Genomic DNA, 14226 nt, shown 5'->3' with positions numbered 1-14226 from the left:
TATATTTCAAATAAAACTTTAATTGTGACGTGATAATAGGTTAAAGTTTTAAAGTAGCGTTTTCTGTCTGGGAAACTTTTTGCTAAGGTGCTCTTAGTTCCAAATATAAATTGTTACATAGTGTAAACAGCTTTTGACTACGTTTTGTTTTTTAACTAGTAAGTACAGTTCTACTTAAAAAATGTTTAATATAACCACTAAAGTTCTATTTTACTTATTTGATTGTATATAATAATGGGATATGCTTAACTTTAGTTAAGCACCAATATTAAGCTGAAATTACAATACATTTGGTATCTTATTTAGATATAATTTTGAGCTAAAAATTTTTCTTTTATAAACACATAAATAAAGTTAACCTTATTTATCATAAATTAGCAAAAATTTAATATTTAATCGCTTTTATTTTACAATTTAAAGTGACTATATCATTACAATAGTTTACATTGATTATGATATTGTAAAGTAACTTGAATAAATTTTTTAGTCTATAATATATATATTTTGTTTTTCTATGTATTTATATAGCTTGTTTAAAACAAATTATCAGTTTTTTTAGCTTAAAATTGTGGTTAAATAAGATTTCGAATGTATTATAATTTCAGCTTGATATTGGTGCCACCTAAAATTAATCATCACCTAATAATGTTCGGTGAAGCTTTTAAACCTTGAAAAGTTCAGTTCAGAGAGCTTTCATAATCATCTTTAGACCAATACACTACCTAGCAATTTATTTTTTTATCATTTAATGGTGTTTTAATATTTTTCTTAAATTATTTTATTTTTGTATATCTGTTGACGACAAAGTTGACTCTTAACTTTTTTAAATTGTCAACTCAAAGAGATTTCAAAACATCATTAGAATCCCTGTACCATCAGGCAAACATTTAATTATAATTTAAAGATATTTATACATTTATACATTACTAACATTTATAAATTTAAATTTTTATAGAGTAAATTACTTGAAAAAAAAAAATTTTATTACAAATAGATATATAAATGTAAATAGTTTCATATTTGAAAGAAAAATTTGAAAGTAGTTTTCTAAATAATGCGTAGTACGCACAATGCGTACTTCAATGACAATGCATACCTAAGAAATGCATACTTAGAGGCTAATTACAGGGTTGCCACACACTAAGGAAACTCAGGGAATTCAGGGAAACTCAGGGAATTTTCAAGTTATAGAAAAATTCTGGGAAACTCAAGGAGACTCAGGGAAACTCAGGGAATTTTGATTCTATATTTTTAACTCAGGGAAACTCTGGTAGTTTTTTTTTTTAATTTCAGGGAAATTTTAAGATTTAAAAAAAACTCTGGATTTTTTTTTATATCTAGAATGAGATTTAACTTATCTAGTTTCAATATTTTGTTCAAAAAATTTTTGTTTTTAAGTGCTTATTTAGACATTTTTTAGCCTTGCGGCTAGTTCTTCAGTATTCTTAGAAATAAAATTGTAATTTTTTAATAAATAATAACATTTTATTTATTTGAAAAAAAGACTCAGGGAAACTCAGGGAAGTTTAAAGTTAATTCACAGGTTTCTGGTCAATCAGGGAAGATTTTTTGACTCGAAGAGTGGAAACCCTGAAATTAAGAACAAAAAAATTGGGACTTCCTTCTAAAAATGTCTAGATATGGCCCTGCTTTAAACTTGAATTTGTATCTGAGTATTTATCTGTTTTATTAAAGTTTTAAACTCCTATCAAGTTTATAATAATTTATATCTATTTAGTTATTAGTTTTTTAGTATACTTAATGATGTATAAATTAAACTTTCTAAAACATTGTTAATTTTCTAAACTATTTGGTGCTAATAAAATTTAATATGAAATTTTTTTTTCAAATTACGGAAAATTAGTAACTATAAACCTACTCAATATTTAAACTCAACAGTAAACTGACAGGTTCATGAAAGGAAAAACAAAAACTACAAAGAATTAATATAAACCTTTTTTTAAACTAAAAAAATATTAGCCTAAAAATATTGTACCTGTTACAAATATATCACTAGAATTAAGAATAAAAACCATTACAATTAACATTTGATATACCTTTATTTATTCAAGTTAGTTTACTTAAACTTAAGTCAAAAAAATGTTTTTATAGCTTTTAAAATATATTTCTAATAGTTTTGACTATTACAACGGACATAACTTAAATACAAAAATAAAAATTTACAAAACTATTTTTTTTATAGTTCCAGAAAAAAAAAATCTACTTTTATTGGTTTACAGAACCAAATAAAACTAGTTTTATAACTTAGGCGGTTTTAAATTATTTAAGCAGGAGCTTTCTTAGCGATATTAATGCAGTATAATTATCAATATTTGCCACATGTTAGACTTAGAAGTTTAGAAAAACTACAAACACTTTTAATACAAAAATAACTCTTTTAAATTTTTTTATTGATAAATAAAAGCTGTTGTATACTATTTATTATAGTTACTTATAAACAGTTCGAAAAATTCGTTTTTAAATACTTCTAAAACGCTACAACTAATCTAAAACTGCTTAAAAAATAAAAAAGTACATTTAACAGCTATTACTTTTTGGAATTAAATTGTGCTTATTTACCCTTGTTTTTTATTTAAAACTACTTAGGGGATTACCTAAACTGAAAACCGTTTTCCTTTTTGTTTCATTTAATGTAGTTCTGTTTTAATGAGTAACATTTTTAAATAAAATGAAAAAACTAAATAACTTTGCTCTGCAGTCTAAAAAGTATTGATGTTTTTTTTTTCAAAATTTTAGTAATTGTGTTAATAGACGGGTTGCCACTTTGACTGGAACCCAGGAAAAACCTGAAATTTGACAATTTAGGCAAAAAAAAAACTGGAAAAATCTGGAGTTTTGAACAAAAATCACTAAAAAAATCTGGAAAAACCTGGAATTTTAACAATTTTCACATGTTTATTAGTAAAATATCGAATTGACTCAAAAAAATTTATCATATAAATTAAAAAAAATCATCATTAAAAATGTTTTCTATTAAAATACATATTCAAAGTAGCTTTACATAATTTTTCAATGTTGTTATACTATTTTTTACAGTTTCTTACCTTAAACTTAACTTTTAACTAAAAATAGTCCCAAAAATGTGTACTTTAAAAAACCTGGAAAAGAATTGGAAAATCTGGATAAAATTAAAAAAAAAACGAGTAGCAACCCTGAATAGAGTAGAAATCATTTATAAATATTAGAACTGTTCTGTTTGTGTTGTTTTACATCTCATCTTTTAAGCTTAATAGTAGATAATTTTTAAAGCTTGTAGTTGTTTCCAGTTAACAGTCTGTAACTTATTACCTAATTATCTACACTACTCTACACCAGGTCCACAAATTACCATAAACATTAAAATCTATCTTTTTATCTGTTGGTATAATTTTTCTTTCAATATATAGTTACATGATTTTTAGCTATTAGAACAGCAATTATATAAGTTAAATGTTAAACAAGTTTAAGATTTAGAGATAAGCTCTCTCAAATAAAAAGTTTTAGACTTTATTTTTAAACATATTGGTCAATGTACAGTACACAAATAAATTAAAGAACTGTTTCTGCTCAATATCTTCATGGAAAAAAATTATAATGTCAATAAAAAAATAAAGCTATTATCATGCTACTGTATATTTATTTGTTAGCAGTTTTAAAACTAGATTTTATTATTTTTAAAGTGTATAAAAACTAGTAATTTATTGTTGTTTTTTGTGGTCTATTGTAAGTAAAGAAGTTTTCCATAGTTATGATCTTTTTTATAAGTTTCTGGAAACTAGTTTTTAATAACCAAGTAGATAAATTTCTTTGTCAATATTTTTAAACCATTAGTTTTATATTTGTAAAACTTAATATTTAAAATCTTATATAGCTAATAATTTAACAGCTTTCCAGCTTAAATAGAAATAAATCATCCTTATTTTACAGCATTTGTTGTCTCTACCCAATTTAATAACATAGGGTGGGTTGAGAATAGACGTAAAACACTAAATTTTCAAAACTAACTGATTAAAATGATTATAATAAACTTTTTTTTAAATATTTTATCCTGTTAATGGATAATGTCCTTTATAATTTTTTTTTTTTCAAATAAGTTATAACTTTACTTTTTTTTAAGGATTAATCATTTTTAGATAAAACTAGTTTTTCCATTTGATTGCTAATAGAATTTTTAAATTTACCAGTATAAAAATTAATCTGTATTTACTACATTATTTATTTTATACCATTAAATTACACTTATAGCTTTTTCTGTACTATCTTTATTAATATAAATTATTAACAAAATTTTAAGTTTGAGAAATAAAATTTTTATTCTTTTGAATAGGCTGTATTATAGTTAGTAATTTTACTTTAATTTAAACTTGATGTTAAGTAAAAATCTAAACAAGCTAACCATTTAGTAAAAAAAAAATAGTTTTTGTATATAATAATACAAACTTATGTTTCTTATAAAATAGGGAAAAAAATAATATAAAATCATTTGTGGAAAAGAGGTGTTCAAGTCAAGATTGAGTTCAATGTAAAAAAAACATCAGTTTTTTCAAGTTTGTATTTAAATTTGTAAAACTTAATTAATAGCATAAAGTTTAGTTCTTTTAACAAAACAATAAATATTTAATATGTTTAAATTAAATTCAACTCTTTATATCTTGAGGGCAAAAGGTTTTATTCAAGTTACAAATTTTGCGAGACCTTTTAAAACAGGATTTAGAATTTTTTTTCAAAAGGTTCCTTTTAGAGAATAACCTATAGCCCTCTGCGACAAGAATTCAAAAAAAAAACTAGTGATAAAAACACTTTGACCTTTTTTTTGCTCTTTATAATTAACTCTAGAAAATCTAGTGTAATTCAATTTATAGCCTCATGACCCCTGTTTAGGCCCTTTGTTGCACATGGCCTCGTTTGGCTCCTTTGCTGCTTATGACTCCGGAGAGGGCCCCTTGGCAGAATTTAGGAAACCCTGCTTTAAATTAATCTAGGTTTTTGTATATAGCATCTATATTACAAAAAACCCAGATATGATTTATCTACAAGGTTGTCACTTAACCTGGTAATTTAAAAAAACCAAAATTTGACAATTTACGCAAAAAATACCTGGAATTTCAGAAATTTTGAAAAAAAAACCTGGAATTTTGAACAAAAATCACTAAAAAACCAGGAAAAACCCAGAATTTTAATAATTTTCACATGTTCAGTAGTAAAATTTCGATTTGATTTTAAAAATCTATCATATAAATAAAAATATTTTTCATCATCAAATTTTTTTTAATAATAAAATTTTTAAAGTAACTTTACAGCAATTTTTTAATATTTTTATACTATTTAACACAGTTTCTTAACTTAAAACTAACTTTAAACTAAAAATAGACCCAAAAATGTGTACTTTCAAAAACCTCAAAGAAATTTTGAAAACCTGGAAAATTTTTTTAAAGTAAAAGTGGCAACCCTGTATCTATATTAAAAGAAAGCTAAGTAATCTTTTTTGATTTATACCGAGCTTCCACAGAAGAGATTTATTTTTCTTTCCTACTATCCTAAAAATGTATAACTCTAAATACATTTAAACACGGTTATGTACTTATATTAAACATATTGAATTAAAAAGAAAAAACAAATACTTTTTTCAATATGTAGTTAATTTTTTTATTTTTTTATATTATCCAATTTAAGTTTATTGTTAATTATACCTAAATTTATCAATTTTCAAACTGGTTAGGCTTGTTCATATTATAGTTTGTAATCATTTTAACTTAATATATCTATAAACTTGATTTAATACAAACTATAGAAAACATTTAAAATTAATAACAACAAATACTTAGATTGATTTTTTTTCTAACTTTTAAGTACTTTCAAAACATGCTTATATTATTGAACGACTTTATATAAGTGCTAAAAAAAGCTTTTCCGGGGACTTAGTGCATGAAAAAACTTTTAGTTATCGAGTTGCACACCACTTAGATACCTTCTAACGCCTTGTCCAAGACATTTAAATTTTTATAATACCTTGAAGAATGGTGATACATTTATAAAGTTTTTAAAGTTTTGTAATATACAATTCATGTTATACTTTTTATCTTTCTGACAATTATAACAGGGTAGCAGTCTAAATTGCGCGAGCGTACAAAAATGCACGAGGGGACAACATTGCACGAAAATACTTTTGCACGAGGGGCTAAAATTTCACGAAGATACTTTTGCACGAACAGTCTTATTTGCGCGAAGACACTTTTGCACGAGCAGACAATTTTGCACGGAGACAATTTTTCATAAGTTAATTTTTATTTTTAAATTTTTATTGTTAATTTTTTCAATTTTTTTTATTATTAAAAAAAAAAAAATTTTAGTGTTTTTTTATCACTGTTACCCTTAACCCTTACCCTCGGTCGGTAGGTTATTATGTTTTTTAACATTTTTTTTTTTACTATCACTGTTAACCTAACCCTTACCCTCGGTCGGTAGCGTCTTTTTTTATAATTTTTTTATTTAACTTTTTTGTTTATTATAACTTTTACCAGTTATTTTATTTTTTACTATCACTGCTCTCCCTAACCGTTACCCTCGGTCAGTGACTTTTTTTTTTTATTAAATAATTTTCAGTATTTTTTTCTGTTTACTTTCTATTTTTATTTTTTTCTTTATTTGTTTACTCACGTGCAAAATTGACCTTTGTTGCATAATCGACTTCGTTCAATTTTGTTCCCTCGTGCAACTCTGTCCTTGTGCGATTTAGTAAACTCGTGCATTTTTGTCTTCGTCCAATTTAGACTCGTTTCCATTATAACAATATATGAGAGAGATTAGCAACTCTTATAAAGGTTTTTATGGTCTGTCAAAATTAAAACTCTTAGTTTTTAAGCTATATATTATAATAATAAAAAGTTTTGTTTAAAATATTATTTTGTATTAAGTATGTAAACCTTATATTTTCGAATAAAATTTCATACTAATTAAATGTACAACGAACAAAAATTAAAATGTACCATGTACACACTTCATAATTGTTTTGCCAAGTAGTTTTTAAAAAAAAATTAAAACAGTTAGAGCTCAATAGATATAACGACTATTACAAAACAAAAGATCAAAATGTAATGTTTATATTCTTATTTGTTTTTATCTAAATCAAGTGAACTTTTTTTAAATAGCTGTTAAAATTTCACTCTAAAATTAGAATAACTACATGTGGTTGACTATCATAATTTATAGGATATACCTTAATTAAAATCTATTGCTTAATTATTTTTTTATTATTATTAATTGTTTAGTTTTGTACACTTACAAAATAATATAAGTATTGACATAAACTATCATGTGTACCTTTCAAATTACATAACTAATTTATAATTATTAAAAATCAGGCTTATTTAAAACTGTGTCCGTTCTACCTTTAAAAAATGAATATACATAAAAGCTTAAGTTGTTTTTGATAAAAGTTGTTAAATTAAGAAACTTACGTATGTTAATAGATTTCCCTGCTTTTTTTTACTTTATTATAGCATATCCCAGCACATGTTTAGCTATAAAATTCTTAATGCCAATTTCTGATTTAACATTACAAAATTCAGTTTACAGCTACTTGATTATACAGAAATTTAAAAAAAAATCACATGAGAAATGAAATTTTTTTCTACAAAACGAAGTTTAGCAATATTGTTATTGCTCTTCCTTTTGATAAAACTGATCGTGTCCCTCAGACCGTATACCGAAATGGCCACACCTCCGAAGTTCGGTGATTACGAGGCGCAGAGGCACTGGCAAGAAGTAACAGTGAACTTGAAACCGCAAGACTGGTACCGGCAAACAGAAGGCAACGACTTATCGTACTGGGGAATCGATTACCCGCCACTGACTGCTTACCACAGCTCGATTGGCGGTGAAAACTATCAGGTGATAAATCCTGATTGGATGAGGTCGCATGAGTCGAGAGGTTTAGAAAGTCAAGCCTACAAGTCTTTCATGCGAGCAACAGCCCTCATAATAGATCTGCTTGTTTACATACCCGCCGCGCTACTGTTGATCAAACTGTCTGCTAAAATGTTTGAACAGTGTTCTAATGATCTATTCTCTTATATCCTGACGTTTCTGCTCGACCCAAATATCAATCTAATAGATCTTGGATTTTTTCAGTACAATAATATCAGCTTGGGGCTTTTTTTCACTAGTGTTGGTATGTTTAATAGTATTTATGATGTTTTTGAAACTATTTTGTTTTGTTTAGCACTGAATTACAAGCAAATGGAACTCTACCATGCCTTGCCCGTAACTTTCTACTTGCTGGGTAAAACACTTGAATTTCCTTTTAAAAAGGGAACAGTAAAACTATTTAAGTTAGGCATTAGTGTTGTTGCTACAATGATGGTAATTTGGTATCCGTTTCAAATTTTAGAAGGCCTCAGTAATATTAAAAGCAGAATATTTCCAGCAATTGCTTCTTTGCCATCACTAGTTGATCTTCTCTACAAACCAACAATGAAAAAATTTAAGTACACATTACTTAATGTATCTATGGCTTTCTTTTTATTTTCCAACCACAAAAATGAAGTTTCTATACTAATTCCTGCAGTAACAAGCATACTATTGTACCATAAAAACGTTTCTCTCCTATTAACAATTTTCCAGCAATACTCAGTTGTTAGCATGATGCCTTTACTTTACAAAGAAGGTTTGGCCGTTCAAACTATTCTCCTTTCACTGGTGTTTCAAGGAATTTGTAGTTTTAAGTTTGGTAGTGTTTCTAAACAAGTTGACGATTTCTTCAAAAATATACTTAAATGTCAAGATCTTGAAAGTTATAAATTAGTAAAAAAGAAGTCTATCATTACAAAAATTTGTATGTTTTTATGGCTGCTAAGTTATGTATTAATGTTTTCACACTTTTTAAACGCCCCGGCAAACCTGCTTGACCTGTATTCTCTACTCACTTCAATAGTTTGTTGTGGTGTTTTTTCAATATGTTTTGTTACTTTTAATATTTTACAAGCTTAAGAACATATTTTATATTTTCATGTTAAACATTTTTTTCGTAGTATTGTTTTTAAACAGTTTTACGCAAAAAAATGATTAGTAACTAACAAAATTACAATTTTAAAAAAAGTACTTATACTTTTAAAGTAAAACAGGGTTGTCTAATATAATATATTTTAATTTTCGCTAAAGTTTATTTTCAATAGTTTTTTATGTATAGAAGTTAGTTAACGTTGAAAAATGTTGTGGTGATCGCATTGCTGCTTATTGTTGTCATTCCACTAGCCATCATGTTATTTGCTTGTATATTTAGATGTTACATGATGTTCTTCAATGTATTAACTTTTGATCAGATGATTTTTTATTTGAAGCAGTTATGGGGATGGTTTTTTTAGTTGATTTATGTCATGTCAACTTTTTTTTAGGTTATGTAAAAAATACTTAGTTTATGTAATGTGTTGTTTTCTGTTCGAATTATTTTTTATATGTTGCAATAAAGTTAATAAATATCCAAAAAGACTTCTGTTGTTGTAATTTGTTACACTTACTTAAAAATCGATCGTTTTTAGTTTTTAAATTTTTGTAAATAACAGATGGTTAATCAAAACTACTCCAATTGTAAATGTTTACTAAAAATATTATCCAAAAAAATTTGGGGTTTATTTGAGAATAATTAATAAAATAAACTTAACTTGATAATGTTAAAGTTTATCTATAAAGAAAAAATTCATAAGAAAATACTGTAAAATAAGTTATGTACAATGATTAGTTTATAACATATACTTTTGTAATATTAGTTTAAAGTTTATAAGTTAGTCGTTCTGTTATCTAATTTAGTTATATACGAAGTTGGATGTAGAATAAAGTTTTTTTAACTTTACAAATGTTTTACAAAATTTCTATGTTTAAAAAATTTAAATATACATTGAAACCAACAAGTTAATCAAATTAAATATTTAATGTAATGTTACAAGATAATATATACTAATGTTGTTTTTTGTATAATTTGTAGACTTTTATTCTATTCAAGATAAAAACTCTAATAACTAATTCTGTTTTTACAAGTCAGTTTTGAAATAAAATACGTCTTCATCAATTAAAAAAAAACGGTGAAAAAATAAATTCACAGCAATTTTTAAATACCTGTGTTTGAATACAGCTTCTACTAAGTTTTACTTATTTCTAAAAAAAAATTAATAATCTAATAATTAGTTTATAAAATATGCATACTGAGAAAAAAGCAGTAATAAAATATTTTAGAAATTAAACTTCTTAACGTTTGCTTCAAATAAAAAGAAGATTATTTGAACGCAAAATAGTAATACGATAAGCTAATATTATTTTAAATCAGAAAGTTCTATTCATCCACTAATATTATTGTCTTAATTTATTATTAAAAATTAATGGTCAGAAAATGTTTTTTTTTAATATTTAATATTGCGACTTTTAATATTAAGTAATTAAGAGTGGTTAAAAAATTTTAAATTTTTAACAAAACTCTACTAAAAAATATTTAAATCTTTATTATTCATTTTGAATAGTTAGTAAACTCCTTGATAATACTAAAATCGTTCTTTGGTTATTGTTTTGAAGTACTTAAAATTATGTATTCAGTGATAATTCACATTTAGAAAGTTAATAATTTTTCCAAATAGAATAACAATCAGGATATAGTTTTTGTTAAACTGAATAAAAAGAAGAAAAAAAGATCAATAGTAAAAAAATATTTTCGGAATTAAACATTTGAATGTTGGCTTTAATTTAAAACAAGCTTAAATCTAACGCAAAAAAGTGATACGATGAGCTATAATTCTATAATATCAGCATGTTCTATCCATCCAAAAATGTTATGATCTTTAATTAAAAAGAAAATATTAGAAAGTGAAATAATCGTCTAAAAACATTTATCAATAACTATTGCTGCTATTTATCCATTTAAGTAAAGTCTAAGAGTTTTTTAAAAATTTAAATTTATTAACGAAAATCAAGAGATAAAAATTAAAAAATTCATTAATCACTTAGATAGTTAGTAAACTACTTGATAATACTAAAATAACCCTTTGATTTTTGTTTTAAAGTTTTGAAAAGTTAATGATCTTTCAAAATAAAAATACAGTCAGGATAGTTTTTGTAAAACTGAAAAATAAAGTTTTTTACTACAAGTTGAATGAAGAAAAACAATTTACTATTTAACAAATAAATTAAATTTTAAATATGTCTTTTTTTTTTAAACAGTATTATTTTCTTATAATTGTATATTGATAGTTTAGTGAGAAAAAATAATAAATAAAATAAAATTAAGTTAATTTTGACGTTAATCTTTATATGTAAAAAAATCGATACAGGACTTTCAAAATTTTACGTTTTCCAACCTTTTCTAGTAAAAATTAGTTAAATTCAGTCATGATTTTAACTATAAATTGTTGATCTATTTTATTTTTACTTTTTTTGTAAGGTTTAGTTGTTTAAAAAATAGTTAAGACAGTAATTCCAATTTACTTACTAATATTTTTTGAAACTATACAGATGTTACTTATAACTTTTATATATATTTATTCTTGAAATGTTTTTTTCAAAAGTTTTATCTTGAGTAGTATTTTCAAACACAATTTATCGGCTTTGATTTATATTTATATATTCACTGAATATATATTTATTAAAAAAAAAATACTTTATATAACTAGATTACTAACTCAGATGTTCAAAAAAACATCAATCAAATTTCTATCTCTAGAATTGAGTATTAACTAATATTTTATATTAAGTTATTCAAAAGTTATTTAGGTATAATAGTTTTTTAAACGACAAATAAAAGATTTCAGGAATATTTGGTCCAAGGACTTAGTTACTCTATAAAATTTTTTATTTGTGTAGTACACAGTTTAACGACTTGCAAAGGACAAATAAACAATTGATATAAAGTTAATGTGGCTAATGGTGTGTATTGGTAAGAAATCATCTCCTGATTATGAAATATTTAACATTTATGCTAATTACTTTTTATAAAATAGTTTTAATAATCGTTTACAATACTAGTTAAAATTTTTATGTTTAGTATTTTATCTTTGAAAAAATAAAAAAATAACTTAATATATAAAAAAAATATTTTTGTCTAACGTTTATATGAAATATTTAATAGTTTAATTTTTTCAAATATTTTAACAGGTTTTTTATACAACGAACTACATTTATAGTTAAACCTTTATTTAACTTCTTTATGTACATTGAAAAGTCTTTTACTGATAAAAGACTTTAAGACCATTAAATAGTGTAATATAATTTAGGTGATATATCATTAGAAAATTATTACATTAAAATTTTGATTTGAAAATTAAATTATAGTTTTCACTTTATGATCTAACGTTTTTATGATTTCTGATTAGTAAAAAAACATATAAATACAGTCTAGAATTTTATTTACATACCTACATTGTACAATATCCTAGTGTAACATATTGTTATTTACACAAACTCAATTTTGCTACATTTCCAACTGTTAGAATATAGGTAAATCAGTATGCTAAACTTTACTTAACAAGTATATCATTTTAATTTACTTTTATTATCAAATTAAATTGTTTTTGTAGCTTGATGTTTCTAATTTTAACACTTCTTTTAAGAAGAGTACAATTGTTTAAGAATGTATAAAATTGTATCAAATATTTTTTAAATGAATTGAACTGTCAACAATTCCCTTAAATTTTTCAAATTTTTGAATTTGTATCTTTTGATCGACTAAGCTTATAATTAAAATTTACTTTCTTTAAATCGTATCTAAACAATCACTTGAAGTTGATATAAACCATTTAAAAAATAACTAATAAGAAAAAACTGAAACACTATAATGGTTTATGTAATTTTTATAAATAATAATGCTATAAATTTATTTAAATAAACAACAACAAGGAGTATAATATTTTTTGTTAATTTATATATCGTACTTACAATTAATTAGATGCAAAAATTCATAGGTTCTATTTGAAAATATTCATAAATTAAACTAAACTATATCTTCCAGGTTCAGTTGTGTGTCTAAATTGGTTGAATCATAAGAAGCTCTTTTAAAAATACTGTAAGTTTTCTTATTTAATATTTTAGTTTTAAACTACTTAAGCAAGTTCTGAAAAACTAAAATTAAATTTATTATTATAATAAAAATAAAAAAATTCTGGTAAAGGGCTAGTTTACAAAGTATAATTTTTTTATTTTATAGGTGGACTTTATTTGAGCTAATATTTAAGTTTATCTATTTTTTTAAGATCTACAGCTTAGTTTAAGTTTTTCTAATATTTAATAATACAATCTCAACTTAAAACTTTTAAACTCTTTTTGATTTTTTATATGTCTAGTCGGTATAAAACTAGTAAGCTAGTTAGTTGGTGATGAAAATCATCAAACAATTACTTCTTATGCTATCTAAATTATTTGATTTTACGAAAACAAGTGAAAATTTTCAAATTAGTTTTATATAAATTTACTATTTTTATATTTTCAAAAGGATGATAGTTTATTTAGTTATGAGTGCACAATTTTTGTTAAAGACTTACAACAAAGTTAAAAATATATTGAATAAAAATTTACGAACTAAAATACATTTTAGGATTGATGAATATGTCTGATGTTGTGGTGATCGCGTTGCTGCTTGTTGTTGTCGTTCCACTAGCCATCATGTTATTTGCTTGTATGTTTGGATGTTACATGATGTTCTTCAATGTATTAACTTTTGATCAGATAGTTTTTTATTTGAAGCAGTTATGGGGATGGTTTTTTTAGTTGACTAGTGTCATGTCAACTCTTTTTTAGTTAATGTAAAAAATACTTAGTTTCTGTTATGTGTTGTTTTCTGTTCGAATAATTTTTAAATACGTTGCAATAAAGTTAATATATATTTAAAAAGACCTCTGTTGTTGTAGTTTGTTATACTTACTTAAAAGTTGATAGTTTTTAGTTATTAAATGTATATAGTTAACAGATGGTTAATCTAAATCTCTTGTTTAATAAAAAATTGGTGCATATATTTTACAAACATTAAACGGTTGTTTTTGCCTGTAAAATTTTAGATCCAAAACAATTAGATTTCAATGAGCTTTTAATAGATAAATTTAATACTATATAATGTAGATGTTAGGTCGTTTAATATTTGTTCATACTTGTTATAATATGTAAAAAACGGAACTAATTTTTCTGATAATTTTATCGCAATATGCTTAGTCATTAAAAAAAGAAGATACTTATTGTAAACTGTTCAAAATTATCAAA

General features: G+C 24.0%; 1 pseudogene; it reads left to right on the top strand.

Moving 5' to 3' along the window:
* The first annotated feature begins 7617 nt into the window (after nt 1-7617).
* Nucleotides 7618-13740, top strand: LOC145839041 (dolichyl pyrophosphate Man9GlcNAc2 alpha-1,3-glucosyltransferase pseudogene; annotated as a pseudogene).
* The last annotated feature ends 486 nt before the right edge of the window (nt 13741-14226 follow it).

This window comes from Thalia democratica, chromosome 6 (assembly GCF_965202585.1).
Source record: "Thalia democratica chromosome 6, ktThaDemo2.hap1.1, whole genome shotgun sequence".
In the NCBI taxonomy this organism is placed as follows: Eukaryota; Metazoa; Chordata; class Thaliacea; order Salpida; family Salpidae; genus Thalia; species Thalia democratica.
Note: the sequence above shows the minus strand (reverse complement) of the source record. Positions and strands in the feature narration are given on the sequence as shown.